Source organism: Humulus lupulus, chromosome 6 (genome assembly GCF_963169125.1).
Source record: "Humulus lupulus chromosome 6, drHumLupu1.1, whole genome shotgun sequence".
NCBI lineage: Eukaryota > Viridiplantae > Streptophyta > Magnoliopsida > Rosales > Cannabaceae > Humulus > Humulus lupulus.
In genome coordinates, this window is record NC_084798.1 from 21,941,682 (window position 1) to 21,966,354 (window position 24,673).

General features: G+C 33.7%; 1 long non-coding RNA gene across 2 annotated transcripts; it reads left to right on the plus strand.

Annotated features, from left to right (window-relative positions):
* Positions 1-11,978: 11,978 nt before the first annotated feature.
* LOC133783876 (uncharacterized) lies at positions 11,979-13,659 on the plus strand. Of its 2 annotated transcripts, none has more exons than XR_009871001.1 (4): positions 11,979-12,082; positions 12,185-12,238; positions 12,695-12,756; positions 13,476-13,659. It is a non-coding gene; the product is annotated as an uncharacterized LOC133783876 (long non-coding RNA). The 2 variants fall into 2 exon arrangements; XR_009871002.1 differs by having other exon boundaries at positions 11,986-12,082; positions 12,163-12,238.
* Positions 13,660-24,673: the final 11,014 nt, after the last annotated feature.

The following is a 24,673-nucleotide window of genomic DNA, read 5'->3' on the forward strand; positions in this document are numbered from 1 at the left end:
AGAGTAATGGTCGTGAAAAGTGATAAGGTTGATGACAATTCTTTATTTTCAATGATTTGGCCTTATTGTATCAAAATTTGACACCTTTCACCTTATCATTTCACTTTTTGACTTATGAAAACTTTATCACTTCAATAATTTCGACTTAATCATCTCCTAGGCCTACTCTCCTTATGTGTGAAACACTCACACCAAACCATAGGTCCATATGAGTTCATACCCAATAGTTATGCTTACCTGACTGAGTGTAGCGCACTTATGCTAAGCTCGTTTTGACTTTGCATCAACACCACTGATTATGTATACCTCCCATCAAGACTTGATCTAATGGTTCTAAAACCATTTTTACCTCATCAATGAGACCTTAATCATACCTCAGTTATATTTGCTAAATCCACTAATACTCAATTTTACATTGAAATACTAGTAATCGACATTGTACTATTTTTCACCGCTTAACATCTTTTGCCTTCAATATCTCACTTTTCTCACTTGATTTCATGCCTTGTCCATATATTTCATCCTTTCTTATATCTTGAGCACATAAAACATCCATAAAAGACAACTCAAATGCCACAAGGTTAATAATGTTGAACATACACATAGACATCATATACACAACTTTTATACTTATACATGAAAACACTTATAAGAATATGCATATGATCAAATTATACATACTGTATGATATGTAACGCAATGCAATCATGTGATTATTGGCTATATTATATCAAAATAATGTGGGTGCTACAGGGTCGTCGGGACTCACGCCCTCTCCGTCTATTAGGCTTGATCTGGGCCGTAAGTCCCTTCAGGGTGGCCCATGGACTAAATGTGCGGATTCCCGAATGGAGGGAGGAAACGGGGATTACATTTACCCCCAAGCCTTTATCTGTGCTTGCGCAATGAAGGCTTGCTTCCTTTCCCAGATCAATTCTCGACATCCCTGTTCGTTCCTCAGGCGACGGGTCTGTTTTCGTGGGGGATTTATTGATGGGAACTTGTATAAAAAGCATCCGAGTCAGCATCCCTGATCAAATCCCAAAGCCCCAATCCATTTACCAGGACCCTGGTTTGTTTACCAGAGCCCAGGTTCATTTACTTCAAGGTCGTTTGGATAATCCTCGACTGTTCAACTTCATCATGCTACACACACGTGTCTCCCTATAACTGGCGCGTCGATGGTACTCGCGTCTGACAGATTTGGAGACAATCTCTTGGTTATTGTGGCGACAACCAAACGTCAGCGTAAATTCCGAAGCGTCCCATCTGTACGAACGGATCCTTGAATATTCCTGCATTATTGACGACCGTTGGATGGGAAATTTTTTGAAATTCCTTTCCTTTGGACCATTGGATCGAGGTGGCGTGGATCGTGACTTGGGGAAACCGTGATCCGATACTCAAGTGGGATAATTAAAACCCCTGCATGATCCAGGACCGTCCGATGTGGGGGATCATTTCGAACTATTAGATCAAAAACACGTTTTTGGTCCTTATAAATACCCCCAGATTTTTATTTACAAATTGCACGCATTGTGAACAACCGAAACCACAAAGAGAACTTTTTTTGTCCGAGCTCACCGACAAAATTCTTTGTCAACTACTCTGTCTTCGTCGTCCTCTCTTTCCGACGTGTCTAATTTCTGCACCTCTGCCTGAAAGTGTGACCTCGGCTTGACCATTGGACGAACTTCTGTGTCGCCTCCGCCTGTTCAAAACTGTGATTCCGCCGTCCATGTCGCCGGAAACACGTCATCCTCCACGATCAACACTTTATAGTAAGTTTCCCAAACCTTTTAATTATGTTTTCTCGTGCCTATCATTTTGTGATATCACATTTGTAGCTATAGGGTTTTTAGAGCCAGGGCCACCGTTTAGGGTGGCTCTGGGTGTACTAGAATAGTAAAACAAATTGTCTGGGTCGTCCCGGATCCTTTCAGGTCTGGGTTGTCCTTGAACAAATGGTAATAGGCCGACTTGGGGAAACTATAGCAAAACTCTTCTTAGTTGTTCTCGATCAGTGTTCTCGGGATCTTTGGCAATCCCGGATCTGATCCGGAGGGGACTCTTCCAAGCAGTTCGTAGGAGAGCCCACGTACCTTAACCAAACTTTTTGGGTTTTGGTGCTAACTGCTTGGTTATTTGCTTCCTTTTCTTTTTTTCCCAGATCATCAGTCATGATTCACGACGTTACCCTCCATCTGGAAGAGTATGTCCACTCGGCCCCATTCGTCCTGGAAGGACGCCAACCCCCTAGTGGCAACACATGGGAGATGGACGGGGAGAATAATTTGTTCCGGAACTACTGGATGCTGGACGTTCTGGAGAGGCATTTGGGAATGGAGTCTACTCCCGAACTCTTTTATAACCGCCTGGCCAGGAAGGAGGAAAAGGCCCACACTAGCGTGGGCGAATTTGGGGCCTGGAGCATGGGCCACACGTTGCGGGACCCACTCTACCGCTTCACAACTATTTCGCGCAGTTCCTAAAGTTTGTGGGGATCGTGCCCTTTCAGCTCTTGCCCCAAGCTTACCGACTTCTCGCAGGATGGCGTATCTTTTGCGTGGCGAGGGAGATACCGGAGCCGACCCCAACAGAGGTGTTGTACTTCTATAAGGTGGAGTCGCAGCTTAATGCCAAGGACAAGACTCGGGATGGCTTCTACAAATTGAAACCTCGTGGAAATTATCCTACTCCCACTAGCTCCTAGAAACACCCCTCGGATGTCGGACACTATTGGTTTATGACATCAAGGTTCCTTTTGGATAAGAACCCCACACTAGTGCTAGACTTCCAGCGAGTGGGTAAGTAATCTTTTTTTCTTAGTTCTGTTCGTTCTTTTCATTCTTTTTGTTATCCATTTTTGACTTACAGTCCTGGATGACAGGACCATATGCTCAGACTCCTCTCACTCAGTCAATCCTTGACCGGAAGAAGTTCTACGCCACTTTAAGTGCGAAAGATCTGGATGTAGGAGGCTACGTAAACACCGCCAACCTACGAACAATTGGGATGTTGGCGGCCAATCAGACAACTGTGGCCCTAGCCTCCGGTGGCTGCAATGCGAGAAGGACCCGACCTTGAGGGAGGAGCTGGTTCTCGTCCATATCGAGGACGTGGAGGCTGCGGCCCAGGCGAACGCGGCGAAGACGAAGAGAGAGCAGGCCCACGCTTCCCGTGAATTCGGCTTTCCTTGAGGAGGGGGACATGGTACTCCAGGAGGAGAGATCGAGGATGGTATTCGGGCCTGGGAGGATGGCCGGGACAGAAGGGAAGAGGTCTACCAGACCCTAATGATCTGGTGCAAGGTGGAGTTCGCTGAGCGCCTAGCCATTTTCAATGCCCCTCATCCGATCGTGGATCGGTTCGTCGCTGAGACCGGATTTCACCCCAAACTGGGGCAGGACACGGCCCCACTTACTGCGGATTAGTTGGAGCAGGTTGGGACTACCATGTCCAACCTTCAACTGAAATGGTACGCCACCTTGGCTAACTGAGACGCCTTGTTCATCTCCCAGGCTATCCGTCACCAGGCCACCGCTATAAGTTATCTGTCCATATCTTCCTCTGTTTTTCATATTTTTAACCCGTATGTTTTCTAACTTTGATTTGTTCCAGGACGCCTTACTGGCCCATCGGAATGCCGACTTTGTGGCAGAGATGGCAATGAGGCTGGAGATGGGCCAGCTAGAATTAGAGGGGGCTATGAACCAATGGGAAGCCACAAGGGAAGCCCTGGCAAAGGAGGTTGCTCAAGCCAACGTGGACCGCAAGAAAGCTGCTCGGGCTCGGTTGCAACTTGAAGAAACTCTGTCCTGGAAGGAAGCTGACCACAAGAAGTTGGTGGATAGTCTGGAGGTGGAACTTCATCGTGTTCGGGGCTCTGAGGCATTCAAAGATTCTCTTGGAGGTAGTTGAAGCCCAGTCTCGCCAGGATCGAGAGAAGATCACCTCTCTTGAATCTCGGGTCTAGGTGTAGCACCCACATTATTTTGATATAATATAGCCAATAATCACATGATTGCATTGCATTACATATCATATAGTATGTATAATTTGAGCATATGCATATTCTTATAAGTGTTTTCATGTATAAGTATAAAAGTTGTGTATATGATGTCTATGTGTATGTTCAACATTATTAACCTTGTGGCATTTGAGTTGTCTTGTATGGGTGTTTTATGGGCTCAAGATATAAGAAAGAATGAAATATATGGGCAAGGCATGAAATCAAGTGAGAAAAGTGAGATATAGAAGGCAAAAGATGTTAAGCGGTGAAAAATAGTACAATGTCGATTACTAGTATTTCGGTGTAAAATTAAGTATTAGCGGATTTACCAAATATAATTGAGTTATGATTAAGGTCTCATTGATGAGGTAAAAATGGTTTTAGAACCATTAGATCCAGTCTTGATGAGAGGTAAACATAATCAGTGGTGTTGACGTAAAGTCAAAACGAGCTTAGCATAAGTGCGCTACGCCCAGTCAGGTAAGCATTACTATTGGGTATGAGCTCATATGGACCTAAGGTTTGTTGTGAGTATTTCACACATAAGGAGAGTAGGCCTAACAGATGATTAATATAAAATTATTAAAGTGATAAGGTTTTCATAAGTCAAAAAGTGAAATGATAAGGTGAAATGTGTCAAATTTTGAAACAATAAGGCCAAATCATTGAAAATAAAGAATTGTCATCAACCTTATCACTTTCCACGACCATTACTCTGAAAAAACAAAGAGAAAAGAAAACCAAAAACATTTATTGGTTGGCTTGAAGAGATTCTAAGAAGATCTAAGTGAAATCAAAGCCAAAGAAGTATATTAAGCTTAGTTTTAGCTTTTTTATGGTAAGTTCTTGTACTTGGAAGTTAAACAACATTTTTGAATTTTTCTGAGAGTATATCTATATTTTTTTATCCATTTTAAGATATTTCTTGGTGGTTTTCAAGTGGTTTGAGGTTTAAAGAAGCTAGAAGAGAATGTTTTCACCGAAAAGTGGCTCGATAAGTGAAATTTTGTGTTTTATAAGGTTTTTGTAGTTCTTGGAGTACAAACTGATTTTTAGTTATTTGATTTAGTTAATAAGAGGGAGTATATGATAACTTTGTGATGAATTATTTTGGTATTTGGGATATGTGGTTATGACAGGTTATTTGATGTTGATTATTGATTGATTTTGATATTTGGGGATAGCTAAAATTAAGGGGAAACTCTGTCAAAATTTCTACAAGTGTCTAAGATAAATCTAACGCTCGATCTAAGTGATTTAAGGCAACTTAAGCATGATTTGGATATGATATTTTATGGATATTTTTAAATAATAGTTCAATGCCTTACTGCCATCATTATGATGTGAAATTCATGTCATTGTCAAGATAAGCACATCAACACCTAAGACACCACTTGTTACACGGTGAAATATATTTTGGACAGAATGTAAGTAAAGTACTCAACTGCAACACAAGAATTACATGTTATGTGAAAGTATGCATTATATGAATATGTTGTGAGTAAGTGGTATTAACATACATTGACACTTCATCATAAATTTGTATGCATGACATAATAGTGATATGGTGAATTATTGTATGATATTATGATGATTAATTATGTGATGCCTTGGCAAGTTTTATGGAACATAAAAGTAAGTAGTAATAAGAAGTTTAAGTTCAGTGCCACTATTTTGAAAAGGCAAATGAGAATGTAAGTAAGTGTAAACGGAGGCCTATAGTTAGGCTCATAATGGCAGCCCAATAATTTAGGCTAGGTTTTAGTGAACCAATTATATTGTTTGCCATATTCCTGTTTTCATTTCTCCTCCATATGAGTTATTGTTATATGTATTGACACCACAGTGTGTGGCCGCCTTAACTCTTGAGCCCGACGGGGAAACAATGGAATAAGATTTTTAATGCGCCCTACTGTGGTGATGGCTAGCCGGAGGAGAACCCATGAGATTTTATATTATATGTGTAACAAGCCCTGTAGGCATTGGCCTAATCAAACAGTGTGCATAATATTTAGGGGCCCAAAATTTAAAAAGAAGTTGTGTATGTCCATTAACATTGGGTAAACATTAGCATTGCATGCATTACTTTGCTTACTAAGCTTTAGGCTCACAGTTGTCTTGTGTTGCAGGTAGAGAAAGAAATGAGTGAATGACAAAGGAGAACTGAAGCATGTTCCTGACCCTGATTTGTACATATGAATATATCGACCTTTTGTGGGTTATTTCAGTTTATCAGTGTGTATGTTTGTAATAAGGTGTGGAGTTATGTTTTGAAAACAAATTGGGTTATTTAATACTTATGTATAATATGTTTGAGACACACTTTATGTTTAATGTAACTAATGTGAAATAAGTTTTCAAAAAAAATAAAAATAATCCAGACGTCCGTTGAAAGTAATGATGATATAGTTTTAAAACATAACACCTTAGATATGGTTTTCACTAAAATAAGTGTGGGTGTTACAAGTTGGTATCAGAGCTATGGTTAAAATCTTCTTGTAGACCGTTCATATGTACACATTGAGGAAAAGATAATGCTCAGTTCACCTGTAAGTTTTATGTGTACATTTATTATGTGCTGGTTGAATGTCTCATGTGCATTATTGGCTAAATGACATACGTTATGAGAATTTTATCTTAAGATATATATAATAACACAGATGGATCGTGAACATGAAATGGGGGCTACTGAAGGCTCTTGCAGTAATAAATATGAACAATAAATGGCTGAACTTCGAGCAGTAGTGAATAGACAAGCTGAACAAATTGAGAAATTGTTAGCAGAACAACGATAAAGACAAGCACCATCACCACCTACTGAAACTCCAACACCTCCACAAGCTCTACCTCCACAAGCCCTACATGCAGTGCACCCCATGGAACCACTATATGAACGTTTCCAAAAACAACACCCACCAGTATTTGAAGGTAGCAGTGATCCATTTGACGCACAAGACTGGAAGAGTTCCATAGAAGACATCTTTGAGTTTATGCAACTAAGTGACAGGGAAAAATTTCTTGTGCTGCACATACACTGAAAAATGATGCTAATATTTGGTGGGAAATGGTTAAGCAGACAAGAGAAGTGAATCAGATGACTTGGGCAGACTTTGAACTGGTCTTCAATGAAAAGTTTTATAATGAAGCTGTGTTAGCTGCTAAAGTAACTGAGTTCACTAGATTACAACAAGGGAATCTTTCAGTGGCTGAGTACACCAGGACATTTGACCGATTAGCCAAGTTTGCACCAGACTTGGTTAACACTGAAACTAGTAGAGTGAATCACTTCCTAGAGGGTCTGCAACCAGAATTGGCTAGAGATGTGGATATGGGACGTACAGGGCCTCTTTCTTATGCTCAGGCAGTGGAGAAAGCTTTAAGAGTTGAACACATAGAAGAAAAGATAACAAAAGCTAAAGTTGCTATTAGCATGCCTCACAGAGACACTCCATTTAATAAAGAACAAAGCCGCTCTCCCAATGACAGCAAAAGAGGGACCCAGAATTTCCAATTTAGACAAGGACATAATAAGAAATTTAAAGGAGGTCAACAAAATAGGCAATCTGGATTCCAACAACAGCCACGATGTCAAACTTGTGGAAAGAATCATTTCGGAGAGTGCAGGATTCTAAGTAAGAGTTACTTCAAATGTGGCAAGGGGGAACATTTTATCAAAGATTGTCCATTGATGAAGAACCAACAAAAGAAGGATGAGCCTCAAAAGACAAATGCTAGGGTGTTTACGATTTCTCAGGTTGATGTTGATACCAACAACCCTGTGGTGTCAGGTGATATTTTTGTATCTGGTATTCTCACTCATGCATTAATAAATTCAGGTGCCATGCATTCATTTGCATCCTTGACATATGTAAAAAGGTTGGGTAGAATGTGTGAGAAAATTTCAGAAGTTTTTGGTACAATGTTACCATCTCGAGATATTTTGTATTATACTCATTGGTTGAGGGGGGTTCCTATTTGCATTGATGGTGGGGAATTATATGTTGATCTAATAATGTTAGAGATGCACGATTATGAGGTGATTATTGGTATGGACTGGCTTTTAAAGTATAATGCCACTATTGATTGTAGAAAGAAAACAGTGATATTTAAGTCTTCGAAGGAAGATGAGTTTATGTTTATTGGAACGACATCAAAAATTTTCATTCCTTTAATTTTTGTTATGAAGGTCAGAAGACTGTTGGAAAGTGGATGTATGGGTTATCTCGCCAGTGTGGTTGACACTTATAAAGAACACAAGTTAAAATCGGAAGAAGTACCGGTAGTTAGAGATTTCTTAGAAGTGTTTCTAGAAGATTTACCGGGATTGCCTCCAGACAGAGAAATTGAATTTGTGATCGAGCTACTTCCTGGTATAGCCCCTGTGTCTAAGGCACCTTATAGAATGACACCAGCAGAACTAAAGGAATTAAAGATACAATTGCAAGAACTCCTAGATAAAAAGTTTATCAGGCCTAGTTTTTCACCATGGGGAGCTCCAATGCTATTTGTGAAGAAAAAGGATGGGACAATGCGAATGTGTATTGATTATAGAGAACTGAACAAGTTGACAGTCAAGAATAAGTATCCACTTCCTAGAATTGATGATCTTTTTGATCAATTACAAGGAAGAGGAGTATTTTCAAAGATTGATTTGAGATCTGGGTATCACCAATTAAATATTAGAGAAGACGATGTACCAAAAACTGCATTTTGAACTCGGTATGGCCATTATGAGTTCCTTGTGATGCCGTTTGGATTAACTAATGCTCCAGCTGCATTCATGGACTTAATGAACAGGGTGTTTAAGGACTACCTTGATAAGTTTGTAATATTGTTTATTGATGATATTTTGGTGTATTCTCGATCCAAAGAAGAACATGAAGAACATTTGAGGTTGACGTTGGAGAAATTAAAAGAAAAACAACTCTATGCCAAATTTAAGAAATGTGAATTTTGGCTAGAGAATGTGGTATTTTTGGGCCATATAGTCTCAAAAGATGGTATTTCGGTGCATCCGTCAAAGATTGAAGCTATTAGTAAATGGAATAGATCAACAAATGATTCAGAAGTAAGGAGTTTTCTGGGATTAGTAGGCTATTACCGAAGATTTGTTGAAGGATTTTCCAAGATTGCAATGCCATTGACACAACTGACGAGGAAGAATCATAAGTTTGAATGGACTGAAGCTTGTGAGAAAAGTTTTCAAGAGTTGAAGCAAAGATTGGTTTCTGCTCCAATACTTACTATTCCATCTGGATCAGGAGGACTTGTGATTTATAGTGATGCTTCAAAGCAAGGATTAGGGTGTGTGTTGATGCAGAATGGCAAAGTCATAGCTTATGCTTCTAGACAATTAAATGACTATGAACAGAAGTATCCAACACATGATCTGGAGTTGGCAGCAATTGTTTTTGCACTAAAGATTTGGAGACATTATCAATCTGGTGAAAAGTGCGAAATATATACCGATCATAATAGTCTCAAGTATTTCTTCACACAGAAAGAATTAAATATGAGACAAAGGAGATGGTTGGAGCTAGTGAAAGATTATGATTGTCAAATACTTTATCATCCTGGAAAAGGAAATGTAGTTGCAGATGCACTAAGTAGAAAGTCTCATGGTAATGTGTCATTTTTGAGGAAATTGACAAGACCACTTCAGGAGGACATGTGCAGAGCGGAGATTGAATTAATCACGGGAAGATTATTAGTAATGACTATTCAGTCTACCTTGTTAGAAAGAATCAAACAAGGTCAATGTGAGGATCCTTACTTGGTGGAACAAAAAGGTGAATTGGAAAGTGGGAAGGTCAATGATTTTAGTGTGTCATGTAATGGGATGCTAAAGTTCAAGGAAAGAATTTGTGTCCCTAATGATGAGGATTTGAAGAGAGAAATCCTTACAGAATCTCACAATACTTTGTATTTAGTACATCCGGGGACGACAAAGATGTATAATGACTTGAAAAGACACTATTGGTGGCCCAACATGAGAAAGGATGTGGTCGAGTTTGTAGCCAAGTGTTTAACCTCAACAAGTGAAAGCTGAACATCAGAAACCTGCTGGTTTACTACAACCAATACAGATACAAGAGTGGAAATGGGAATAGATTACTATGGATTTTGTATTCGGATTGCCAAATACTTCTAAACAACATGATGCTATTTGGGTTATAGTAGACCGATATACCAAATCAACACACTTTCTTCCGGTACGCATGACTTATCCTATGGATCAGTGGGTTGAACTATATGTTCAGGAGATTGTTAGATTACATGGAGTGCCAGTATCTATAATTTTAGATCGGGATGCTCGATTTACTTCATTGTTTTGTGAAAGTTTGCAAAGAGCATTGGGCACAAGATTGAAATTTACTACGGCATATCACCCCTAATCTGATGGACAATCTGAAAGGACCATTCAAACTCTTGAAGATATGCTCCGAGCTTGTGTCTTAGATTTTCAAGGATCATGGGAGAAGTATTTGTGTTTAATAGAATTTTCTTATAACAATAGCTTCCATGCAACGATTGGTGTAGCACCATATGAAATGTTATATAGCAGAAAATGCAGGTCACCAATTCATTGGGATGAAATGGGAGAAAGAAAGTATCTTGGTCGAGATCTTGTCGGAAGGACAACTGAAGCAGTAGAGAAAATAAGAAAAAGAATGTTAACTGGTCAGAGTAGACAAAAGAGTTATGCTGATCGAAAGCGAAGAGATGTGGAGTTCAATATTAGGGACAAGGTATTTCTGAAAATTGCCCCTGTGAAAGGAGCAATGAGGTTTGGAAAGAAAGGGAAGTTAAGTCCGAGATTTATTGAACCTTTTGAAGTATTAGAAAAGGTGGGAAATGTAGCCTATAAACTGGCATTACCGCCATCATTGTCGAATGTCCACGATGTTTTTCATGTATCATTATTGAGAAAATACATTCCAGATCATTCACATGTGATAAACTACGAGCCAATAAAAGTTGAACAAGATCTAACATATGAAGAAAAACCAGTGAAAATTCTTGACAGAAAAGAGAAAGAGTTAAGAAATAAGAAGATTTCACTAGTTAAGGTCTTGTGGAGAAGTTCAAATATTGAGGAAATGACATGGGAACGAGAAGATGAAATGAGATCCAAATACCCAGAGTTATTTGGGTAAGAGAATTTCGAGGATGAAATTTTTATAAGGTGTAGAGGATTGTAGCACCCACATTATTTTGATATAATATAGCCAATAATCACATGATTGCATTGCATTACATATCATATAATATGTATAATTTGATCATATGCATATTCTTATAAGTGTTTTCATGTATAAGTATAAAAGTTGTGTATATGATGTCTATGTGTATGTTCAACATTATTAACCTTGTGGCATTTTAGTTGTCTTTTATGGGTGTTTTATGTGCTCAAGATATAAGAAAGGATGGAATATATGGACAAGGCATGAAATCAAGTGAGAAAAGTGAGATATAGAAGGCAAAAGATGTTAAGCAGTAAAAAATAGTACAATGTCGATTACTAGTATTTCGGTGTAAAATTGAGTATTTATGGATTTACCAAATATAATTGAGGTATGATTAAGGTCTCATTGATGAGGTAAAAATGGTTTTAGAACCATTAGATCAAGTCTTGATGGGAGGTAAACATAATCAGTGGTGTTGACGCAAAGTCAAAACGAGCTTAGCATAAGTGCGCTACGCTCAATCAGGTAAGCATAACTATTGGGTATGAACTCATATGGACCTAAGGTTTGGTGTGTGTGTTTCACACATAAGGAGAGTAGGCCTAACAGATGATTAAGTCGAAATTATTGAAGTGATAAGGTTTTCATAAGTCAAAAAGTGAAATGATAAGGTGAAAGGTGTCAAATTTTGATACAATAAGGTCAAATCATTGAAAATAAAGGATTGTCATCAACCTTATCACTTTCCACGACCATTACTTTGAAAAAATAGAAAGAAAAGAAAACCAAAAACATTTCTTGGCTGACTTGAAGAGATTCTAAGGAGATCCAAGTGAAATCAAAGCCAAATAAGTGGATTACGCTTAGTTTTGGCCTTTTTATGGTAAGTTCTTGTACTTGGAAGTTAAACAACGTTTTTTAATTTTTTTGAGAGCTTATCTATGGTGTTTTATCATTTTTAAGATATTTTTTGGTGGTTTTCAAGTGGTTTGAGGTTTAGCAAAGCTAGAAGAGATTGTTTTCGCCGAAAAGTGGCTCGGTAAGTGAAATTTTGTATTTTATAAGGTTTTTGTGGTTCTTGGAGTACAAACTGATTTTTGGTTATTTGATTTAGTTTATAAGAGGGTAGATATGTTTATAAATGTTTGAATAGACGTGGAGGCTCATTTAATTTGGGTGATGATCTTGGAAATTAAAATTTTATCAAAATCAGTATATGATAACTTTGTGATGAATTATATTGGTATTTGGGATATGTGATTATGACAGGTTATTTGATGTTGATTATTGATTGATTTTGATATTTGGGGATAGCTAAAATTAAGGGGAAACTCTGTCAAAATTTATCCAAGTGTCTAAGATAAATCTAACACTTGATCTAAGTGGTTTAAGGCAATTTAAGCATGATTTGGATATGATGTTTTATGAATATTTTTAAACAATAGTTCAATGCCTTACTGCCATCATTATGATGTGAAATTCATGTCATTGTCAGGATATGCACATTAACACCTAAGACACCACTTGTTACACGGTGAAAAATATTTTGGACAGAATGTAAGTAAAGTACTCAACTGCAACACAAGAACTACATGTTATGTGAAAGTATGCATTATATGAATATGTTGTGAGTAAGTGGTATTAACATACATTGGCACTTCATCATAAATTTGTATGCATGACATAATAGTGATATGGTGAATTATTGTATGATATAAGACCATGCATGATATTATGATGATTAATTATGTGATGCCTTGGCAAGTTTTATGGAACATAAAAGTAAGTTGTAATAAGAAGTTTAAGTTCAGTGCCATTGTTTTGGAAAGGCAAATGAAAGTGTAAGTAAGTGTAAACGGAGGCCTATAGTTAGGTTCACAATGGCAGCCCAATAATTTAGGTTAGGATTTAGTGAACCAATTATATTGTTTGTCATGTTCCCGTTTTCATTTCTCCTCCATATGAGTTATTGTTATATGTATTGACACCATAGAGTGTGGCTGCCTTAACTCTTGAGCCCGACGGGGCAACGATGGAATAAGGTTTTTAATGCGCCCTACTGTGGTGATGGCTAGCCGGAGGAGAACCCATGGGATTTTATATTATATGTGTAACAAGCCCTGCATGCATTGGCCTAATCAAACAGTGTGCACAATATTTAAGGGCCCAAAATTTAAAAAGAAGTTGTGTATGTCCATTAACATTGGGTAAACATTAGCATTGCATGCATTACTTTTCTTACTGAGCTTTAGGCTCACGGTTGTCTTGTGTCGCAGGTAGAGAAAGAAATGAGTGAATGACAAAGGATAACTAAAGCATGTTCCTGACCCTGATTTGTACATATGAACATATTGACCTTTTGTGGGTTATTTCTGTTTATCAGTGTGTATGTTTGTAATAAGGTGTGGAGTTATGTTTTGAAAACAAATTAAGTTATTTAATACTTATGTATAATATGTTTGAGACACACTTTATGTTTAATGTAACTAATGTGAAATAAGTTTTCAAAAAAAAAATAATCGAGACGTCCACTAAAAGTAATGATGATATAATTTTAAAACGTAACACCTCAGATATGGTTTGAACTAAAATAAGTGAGGGTGTTACAGACCCAAATATCGGTACAATCCAAATGTTGTCCTGAAGTGAAAGTCGGGACCGTGAGGTTGGCATGTTTCATCTTCCTGGACCCTTCGCATGGTGTGTCCGGGATGCGATAAGGATATTAATTCCTCCAAGTTTAAAAATGGATCGGGACGACAGTAGACGAACCCGGATCCTGGTAAACGAACCAGGGTCTTGGTAAATGAAGAGAGATGTTAGTAAACGAACCCGGACCAGGCGACCAAGTTAGGCGTGATAAGTTGTCCCCGATACTAACATCACCTCGAGAAACACGGAGTTTTGTTCCCATAACTAACATGCCGAAGATGTTACATACGAAATGTACGCCGTTATTTCAGAACTGTACTACCATTACTCTGACAGATCCTGTCCCCTAAATCTCCTTAGAATCCCACGGAACCGGACTGTCGCTGCGTACATTTGTCAGTCTTATAGTGTGGTTACGCTCCGGCCAGCCCAATGGGCCCTGATTAGTGCATTTTATTTATTCACTTCTTTGTATTAAGTCTTCATCAGTGAGCAAATAATGTTTATACCCTCATTGGGCCTGGATTAGTCCGGCCCAAATCCAGTGCACTCAACTGCCTATAAATATGAACAGATGTGCACTGTGGAGGGGGTCGGATTTTTCTCTTATAAGCATATACTCCGCTCAAACTCAAAGAAAAACTCCATTACTAAAGCTCCTCCAAGCTCTAATACAAAAGACTAGTGGACTAAGGCTCTTTAACGCCCCAACCACATAAAATTCCTTGTGTGATTATTTCTAATCATTTCTTTCTAAGTTCTTTTATCTTTTATAATTTTAGTTTCCGAAAAACTCGATAAATACTGACAATTGGCAATATATATTACTCAAATACAAATGAAGAATATGAAAAGTAGAACTTTTGGTTTTGAAAAAAAAAATTAAATGTGTACTGTTAAAGATTTTTATTTTTATTTAAAAAAACAATCTATTAATGTGGAGTTTTTTTTTCCCTTTTAAAATACCTTAACAGTACAATTCTTTTTTCAAAGAAATTTTAAAAAAAAAAAAAAAAAACTTGAACCGTCCAAACCATCCAAACCACATATTATAAAAACAATAATGAATAAGAGTAAGATAACATCAACCATGGAAATTTTGTATTCTAATTTTCTACTAGGCATTTTATCAAACATAATATAACCAAAAATCATAAAATAAGCAAGAGTATAATGTTAACCAACCGATCTTGTAGATTGTGACTCTATTGCCGATGATGGAGAAGGTGGATGCAGCTATGGGCGTAGAGGTGGAGAAGGTGGTGGTCTCATGATAGATCTCAAAGATCTAAACAACGGAGGAGAGAATTGGAATGGAGCTGGAGGCAACAGTTGCAGGGTCGGAGAAGGTAGCAATAGATGCGCCAAAGAAGATGGTGTGGTGGTGGAGAAGTAGGGGTCTCATCATCTAAAGTATTATGATAGTCTTATATTTTTTTTCCCCATTTTCACTCAGTTTTTCTCACCAAAAAAGAGAAAAATGAAATCTTAGTTTTATTAAAAGATTTTCCCTATATTTTCCATTATTACAATTTTCCCTAATATTTTATAAAATTCCAAATAAGGGAATATAAATTCCCCCCCTTTTTTTTTCTTTTCCAAAGACAACCTCACCGGTAAAGGCCAAATAAAATAGTTGTATATTAAAACAAATAAGAAGGATAAGAGAATTAAATTACAAAATATACTCATCACTCACCAAGCTTATATTATAAAAACCAAAAGTTAAGTCAAATCAATGAATTTAATATATGATGGGGGCATCTCAATGTTTTTCTTTTGTTTTGATTTTTTTTTTTTAATTCATCTTCTGGAAATAGCTCAAAATATCTACTTACAAAAATAATTCACAATCCGACACAACCTACTAGAATAAATACTTGACGACGACACAACTTCCTTGTAATTTTGATATTAGATCTTCAAAATTACCAGCACATTCTTAGTGTAATCTGGATGGAAGGAGTGTCGAAATCTCTTCATGATGAGGGGAAGACAAAAACAGCTGCAACAACCACCACTAACTCAGGACAAAAAATACGAGTACAAATACACATATATAAATGTATATATTTATTTGTGTAAATATGTATAAATATATACAAATAGGTGGTAGGCTTCTTTTGTTCTAATTTTGAGTTTTTTTTATGTATAATATAAAGAAAAATCTATGTTATGGTTTGGCCTGAGTTTCAAACCATATTGTACCTATTTCAATCAAGATTAAAAATATTCCATCTATAACAGATTTAGTTATGGACTTATTTTGAGGTTATTTTTCATATGTGGTTGGGATGGTTTCAACTGTTCGAAAGTGTTGAAAAATAATTTATGATTATACTAAAATAAACTGATAAAATCTGAAATACAAAAGGCACAATTTATGAATACCCTAAACAAAAGGCACAATTTATGAATACCCTAAAATGTAAACAACTTCTCCCAACAAATAAGTTCAATTTTTTTTTAGAAAAAGTATTTATAAATAAATTCAAAACAACAAAATTACACGATTTTTAAATAAGTTCAAACAACAACTGACAACCCAAATCACAAAAATTATCAACGTTTTCTCACAGCTCAAATCTCTATTATCACTTACTCATTTCTAGAGGTTGGGGTTAGATCATCTTTTTTCTAAGCATGATGTTTGTTCATGCAAGCAATCATTTTTTTTTTCAAAATTAAAAAAAAAAAAAAGTTTATACTTTTTTGGACCCTGTGTTTTTCCCCATTATCTGTTTGGACTCTGTATTTTAACAAATTATTTTTTGGACCCTATGTGTTTATAAAATTGTTAAAATAGAACCCTAAACTCAATTTTGATGAAGAAAAAATTGAATATAACAACACAATTTTTAAGCAGAATAATTTTATTTTTGTTATGAATTGTTAGTTTGGTAAATTATTTGTAATTTTAGTTAAGAAAACATTGAGCAAAATCGAGTTTATGATTCTATTTTAACTATTTTACAAAATATAGGGTCCAAAAAGCAATTTGTTAAAACAAGGTCCAAACAAAAAATAGAAAAAAACACAGGTCCAAAAAAAGATATAAACCCAAAAAAAAATTATAATCATAATCATAATGATGATTAATATACACCCAAAAGCTTTGAGCAAGATGAAACAAATAAAAAGATAGTCTTGATATTAATATGGAATTAAACGTTGTCTAAATAACAGAGATTGGAATAGAACAACAAAATCGTATAGCTCAGCTCAATGGTGAAGCCTTTGAAAATGCTAGAGCACAAACCAGTGAGGGTGAATGAGATTGGGCTACTAAAAAGTTGGGCTTGGTATTTGGGCTTATAACAATATATGATATTTTTATAAACTATAATTTATTTTTGAGATTTTTCTAATATTGTGGTATGGTGCATTTAGAACAAAAATTACACACCGCCAAACCACACAACGCACCCAACTGCACAGCCCAGAATGCCACCTCTATAATACTGTCCTCCTTCACTACAGAAAGCTGGTACTACAAACACCCTCCTTGTTATTGCTCGGAAACTGCAATCCCGGAAACATTTTGTTTTTATGAAAATTATATTTGAATGTGTTGTAGTAGGAAAGTAGTTCACGTGGTATCAAAAATGAGAGAAAGAGTAACTTTTATCCAAAAAAAAAATGTTAGCCACCACCGCACAGCCAACTCAACTTGGTCGAGCAGCAACGACGAGAGTAGGTTAGACTAGCATAGGTCAAAAACCAGAGAAGAAGTAACTTTTATCTCAATATACTAGCGGGGGTGTCTGTAACTTAGATTAAAAGTAACTAAGAATAACATTTCCTGTGATTATTGGTAACTCATAAAGATTGGTAGATGGTATCGAGTAACAAACCAAATGAGTTACTATTGATAAAGTGTAACTAGTAGGGATGCCGAGTAACTTGAAGAAGCCCATTAAATTACCATTGTTAACTCTCCATGACTAAAAGGGGTACCAAGTAACCTAAAGTAATCCATTAAGTGACTATTAGTAACCAATAGTAACCTAGTGAGTGATTGTCAATAATACATTGACTAATAGAGTCATTGCCTTGGGCCAAGTCCATCATTACGTTGGGCCTAGTGCCACTTACCCAAAGCCCATTTACCAAATTTCGGTATGTTTGAAAAATGACAATGAACTTATGATATTGTTAAATATATTGGAATAAAATAATTGCCTTATTGAAAACATAATCATTTGATTTATTACAACAGTAGCTAGCCTGGTAGAATACCTAAACTGTGGTTTTTTTTTTTTTTAATTTCTCTTTACGAAACATTCACCCATTATCATAATTTACATAACAATATATCAAAATAACTGGATTAATAATTACAAAAATCTTAAGGGAAAATACCAAAGTCAAAAGCATAATTAAATTTATAATTAATCTTGGTATGCTTTGTAAAATAAAATATTATATGATATTTATATTAAACACAAGAGAGAGAGAAAGCCTTAACGATCATTAGTTGTGCCCCATGAGTTGGATGAAGTCTTCACCAAGTTTTTATCATTGATTTGATACAATAATAAATGAAAATAAAAGATGATGGTGATGCATTTTAATTGAATTTACTCTATTCTTTATTTTGACATTTTCAATGATATAATCAATTTAATCATGTCATATAATTTTGTAAACTAAATGAGATGTTAGAAAAAGTAATCAAAACTAGTTCTTCATAAATGGTTCAATACAATATTAACTACCATTGGCCTTGTATGAGATGTGGTGTTGATGAAATGAGTCACAACTTATTATCATTGAATCATAATAAAAGAAAAACTAAAAAAAAAAAAAAACTCCATTACGTATTTAACATATTAAGAATATTTAGCCTAGCTAGTCAATGAAGCAATTTTTAATTACATATAATTATAAAGTAACATGTGTACAAAACTAGAAGACATGACAAAAGGGAGAAAATTAGGCTTATTTTGTATTGACAATGGAGTGATATAATAAGTTGTATGCACAATAATTTTAAGAAAGTAAGGTAGCCTTTGGTTACTCAACAAAAATGTATTGGTAATGGTAATGGTAATGGTAATGGTAATGGAATTGAATGTTTATTCTTTTGTTTGGTTGAGATTTTGGAATCAGTGACTGAATAAGAATTATTATGTTTGGTATAATATGAAATGGAATGAAATTAATATTATTTTGATCCAATTGCCCTTATTGTTATAAATGAATAATTTTTTAATCAAATTAACATTATCTTGCAATGTTAGATTTTTTTTATATACCAAATAATCATTTTATTTTAAATTATAATTTTTTGAATAAATTACCCTCATATACAAATTAAACATATAAATAATAATGAAATTTTAGTTATTAATACTCATATACAAAGTTTTTATATAAAAAAAATACTCGTACAATTTTTTTTTAGAAAAAAATATCATTCTTTTTTAGGGGGAAAATAATATCATTTTTTTTAGTAAAATATCATTAATACTTAAAATATGCACTTAATTGAAATTTTTTCATATAAAAAAAATGTAAGTATCACCTTTTGGGAGAAAATCGAATGGGAAAGAAAGGACAAATAGGGAAGAATATTGTTATATTGGAAATGAATTGCCTTTCAACCCATTTAATTGAGGAATGGTGAGAATGCCGTTTACTATAATTATAATTCTTATAGGAATAACTTTTCAAATTTTAAATGACAAACCAAACAAAAGAATGAGTCTAGTTTTGGAAAAGTCTTTCCATTCCAAACCCCATTCCATTAAACCAAACATTACCTAAGAGAAAATTAGAATTTACATGAGATACTCTTAGTTTATATTTGAAGCTAATTTGAAGTCACCACAACATATTCATTTGTAAAAAAAAATCATTTACATGTGTTGAAGTTGAACAATACCACAATCACACAAGTAAATAGTACTATCCCATTATCTTAATTCTAAATATTAATGGTCATTTTCAATCTAACTAATGTTGAGAACTTGAGATATGGTCACTCCCACTCATCATACACATAGATTTGACAATCCTACCAAACTAAACTCTCTTTGTTATTTTTTTATTAATTATTGTTATTTTTGAAGTAACACCAACACTAGTACAATTTTAGTACCACACTTGGAAACTTTGTAGTCTTGCTTTGTGACCATGTAGGTCGGAATGGGATATTATATATATATATATAAACCTTGTCATCCTTTGATCTCTTCACTAATTCAATTTTTAATTCAACATATATTACATATTTATAATTATCTCAACTCAAAACTTTAGAAATATGAGACACTAGCTAGTTTCAAGTTTCAACTAATAATAAATCTTAAAAACAAAATAATATTAGGTTTTGATTCAAGAGAATTTACCATCTCAATCAATGAGTCACAATTATGAAAAATAAAATAATAATATATAATTTAAATATATATGGGATATTTAATTTCAACAATTTTATTATAATTTAAGTCACAAAAAATAAAAATAAAAATACATTTTTTTCATATAAATAATTAATTTCTACGGATAGATATACCCGACTCAACAATTCTTGATACTCTAAGACAACAAATTTTTTTAATAATTACGTTTCCATAATAATTTTTAAAAAAAAATTATTTTCATTAATTTTATATATTGAGCTATCTTAATTTATTAAATATTTTTGATAAATTACTAAATGGATCACAAGTATTAAAATAACAATGTTGACTCATTTTTTCGTTAACTGGTCCAACACCCAAAGAATAATATTGAGTAGATTTGTGAGAGCTAAATAAAACATATGAGATATTTCTAGTTCCCTGAAACAATGGATGAAGATAGAGTTTTATAGTGGTTCAACCTCAAAAAAATGGATTACGTCCACTTAGTCATTATCATTGATTCTACAAGCTTTGGATTACATTTGTATTTAACTTTTAGCTATTTGACTCCATTGAAGATGGAGAGCTCTCTCGGTAAAAAGTTGTCGTCCTTCTCTTGGTCCATACTCCTCTTATTTATAATGAAGAATTAGGATTATATTTGAGTGTGTGCTTAAGTTATTTGACTTGACCTAAAAATTATACAAAGTTACAAGTGAATAGGTATCAGGCATGATCTGGGCGAGCAATGATACTCTAAAAATAGGTATAAAATACAATATATCTTGAGTGTTTTGTAAAACTAACACTTATGAAAATATTTATTAGAAATAACTTTAAAAGTAGTTCAAGTGACTCATAAATTATACTAAGCAATCGCTTAATATAAAATAAAATGAAGTTATTTTGCGAATTTTATACTTTTATGTTGTTAGTTTGGCAAATTACACCTAACTATCTTGAAGAATCATAATTAATTTTTAAATATAATTTCTCATGAAAATGAAAAAGGACTAAGTAGAATCTTGAGTTCCAAGTTGTAAGAAGATCCTAGTTAGATCCAAAATTAAGGGAACAATCGGTAGCCCATCATCATCAGGTCCCAGCAAATATTCCCTAAATCTTCAGTTCTTTTCTATTTCAATATCTTTATCACTCTGTTAAAAAGAGATTTTCAGGGGACAGGAGATCATGAGATCTGGAGAAAAAACACAAAAAGAAATACTTTTCTAATGCAAAAAATAGTGTTATTTTGGGACCTTTTTATCTTCAAAATCTTTTCTCAACATACTGTAGTTGCACATGAAGTAAAGGTAAATTTTTTTGATAATTGAACACTGTGTTATGGACCCTCATAACTATTCAAGATAATATTTTTTTTTAAAATTAGTCTTCAGGAAAAAGGTGCTTTTAAATATGATTAGTAAAAAGCTAGTGGTCATGGTGTAAAGAGCGGTCATTTTCAATACTATTTTTGAGTAAGTTCATAATGGGAATAGTAATAAATGATTACACATGCCTTTATTTGTAAGTAAAAATAAATAAATAATAATAAAAAAAAATAAACTATTTCACAGCTTTGATAACATGCTTTAAAGCAAAAATTGTAATTTTTCTTCTTAAGGATATCCAATCGATATATATTTATTGCAATTAGATTTTTTTTAGTTTATATTATTGTTAAAAGGTCTCAATAATTGATTAACTTAATAAGGGTCTATACTATTGTAGATCACTCTATTTTATTTTTATCCTAATTTGGATGTTCAGTTTCAAATAATTACAAATCTAAAAAAAGTTTAAAAAAAATCCCTATTTTATAAATTAAACAATTTTAATTATATTAAAAAAAATTTTAAATAATAAAACCTAAAAACTAATTAAAATGAAACAAAACATAATAAAAGTAAATTTAAAAAATAATTAAAGATGACCAAGCAGTGGTGGTGGTAGTAGTGGTTGTTGCCAAAAGAATACCGAAAATATGATTGGTGCGAGAATAGGGTTATCCCCGACGAAACCCTAGCTGGGAGGAGTTGTGGCAGCGATGTTAATGAAACACGCTATAGATTAAGAATATATAGCGACCGAATTACACTTCTTATTGTTTTGGTCTCAAGTAAAAGAAGGTTAGGGTTTAAAATTTTAATCAATGTCTTTATATGTTTATGAGGTTGGGGTTTTAAGACCCATAGAGACCCAAGGCTTCCCTGAAAAGAAGTAGTAGAGGGATGTATACAACCATAGTAAACCCTCTCAATCATTCAGTCTTCAAAATCTCTACACCAAACGTTTAGAATAAATTTATTTTGCAACTTCTGTTTGGCATGTGAGAAAATTAAATTAGGTCAGGACTTTAAACACTGAAAGAAACAAAACTAATGCGCACCAGGTAAGTTTTCTTTTATTTTAATTGTTTTTTTTTTGTTTTATTTTATAAAAAATATTTAAATATAATTAAAATTAATTCACTTATAAAATTAAAAATATTTTGGTCATATTTAAAATTTTATTAACTAAATTTGAGAGGAAGGTCGTATTGTTTTTTTTTAATGTTTTACAAAAAGAAAAATTATGTTTGTAATTATTTAAAATTGATGGTCTAAACTGGTATAAAACAAAACAAAAGGAGCCAAAATAGTATTAATCCATTTAACAATATGAATTGATTTATTATTGAAAATCATCAAGATACTATAGAAATAATCATTATTAAAATTTTAATTTGAAAAATAAAATATTGCACCTTTTGACTGAAAAGGGTAAAAGGAAATGAGAAAGAAAAAAAACATACTTTTGCTTTACTATATAGTTTCATTGAGATCTACAAAGATGCAAATGGGCAGTTTTCAAGTATAGACAATCTCATGGAGAAAAGTTATAGAAATATATGTAATGTTTTGGTTATACCAAACAAATAATAGCACATTTATTCACTTTGTCATTAAAATCTAAACAATTAGGTAATGCAAGAGTACTTAATGGGATTTTTGGGGTAATTGTGACCCAACATCATGAGTAATATTTAATTACAACTAGTGATCAATAAAAAAGGATTAAAATGCATTATATATATATTTATATCAATATATATTATTAACTTTCTAAACATGGTCGAATATTGATTATTCCTTATGTTTGTGGGAAGATCTTAGTGAAGATTACATTTTGTTTGTTGGTCATTTAACACTAAAGAGATCCACGTGAAGCTCCGAGTTGACAAAATTACAAATACAAATTAACAAATTAATCATGTCATTATAATTAATAATAAAAATAATATTTATTTCCAACTTGTCAAGTTCATTTTCCATCTTCACTAAATACTATATATTTTTTGGATAGTGAATAAAAGAGAAATTGGTGAAAATGACATCTTTTTTTTAAGTGATTTTGCACTTTAACTTACTTTTGATAATCTTTTGCAAAATAACTTCTGTTTAAAATTCGACCAGTTGTCTAAATTTTTCGACCAGCTGTCTAAAATTTTCGACTGACTGTTTGAATTTTTCGACCACCTGTCTAAATTTTCGACTAACTGTCTAAATTATGAAAGGTCATTTTGCAAAGAATTATTAAAACTAAGTTAGAGTGCAAAATGACTTTAAAAAATAAGCAATTTTAACAAAGGACCCTGAAGAAAATGGTATCAATATTACTTATTAATGACTAGTAATATCAAATGTTGGACTAAACATTAATTACTATAATAGTGTTGAGCACTACCATTTTTTTTTCATTACTTATCTCAAACTGTCATGTATCATTAATTTATTCAAACATAATCTCAAATGAATCTTATACTATTAATTTATCCAAACCAAATGTATCATTTTTATTTGAGAAACTAAAGAAAATGGCATCAAAACTTTCAAGTTTTAAATTATAGTTATTGATAAAATGCTTCTCAACATGTCTATGCAAGTGTGAAACACTTGAAATAATAAATTATGAGTCTCACACGTTAAACATAGTGAGAACAAATTGGTGATAAATAAATTATAAATATTACTAAAAAATCCTAAGTTTTCTAATTTTATAAATATTACGAAAAGTTTTGTATTGTCAAATATGTTTCAAAAAAATTTAGCTTGTTTATGTTGATAAAAAATAATTTTGGCCTTACAAATATATTTTGACAAAGGAAAAAAAAGGATATTTTGGGGTAAGAATTGATAGTAAAATTTGACTCAAAAACTTTGACAATGAACTGAGTTGAAGCAAATTCAAGACATTATTAAAAATAAATTCTTAATAACTAAAAAAAAATTATTAAAAAAATTAGTGATTTCTTACAAAAGCATCATTAATAAATTAAGTACTTAAATACTAATGATTGATTAGCTAGGATGAACTAATTTCATGCTTTGTGGGTTGATTGGTTGCCCAATTAAGAAGCCAATTAAGAAATACATTTAAATAAAGAAAAGCAGTTAAGTAGTTTTGAAGTTGGAGAGAGCATGTGCGCTTTT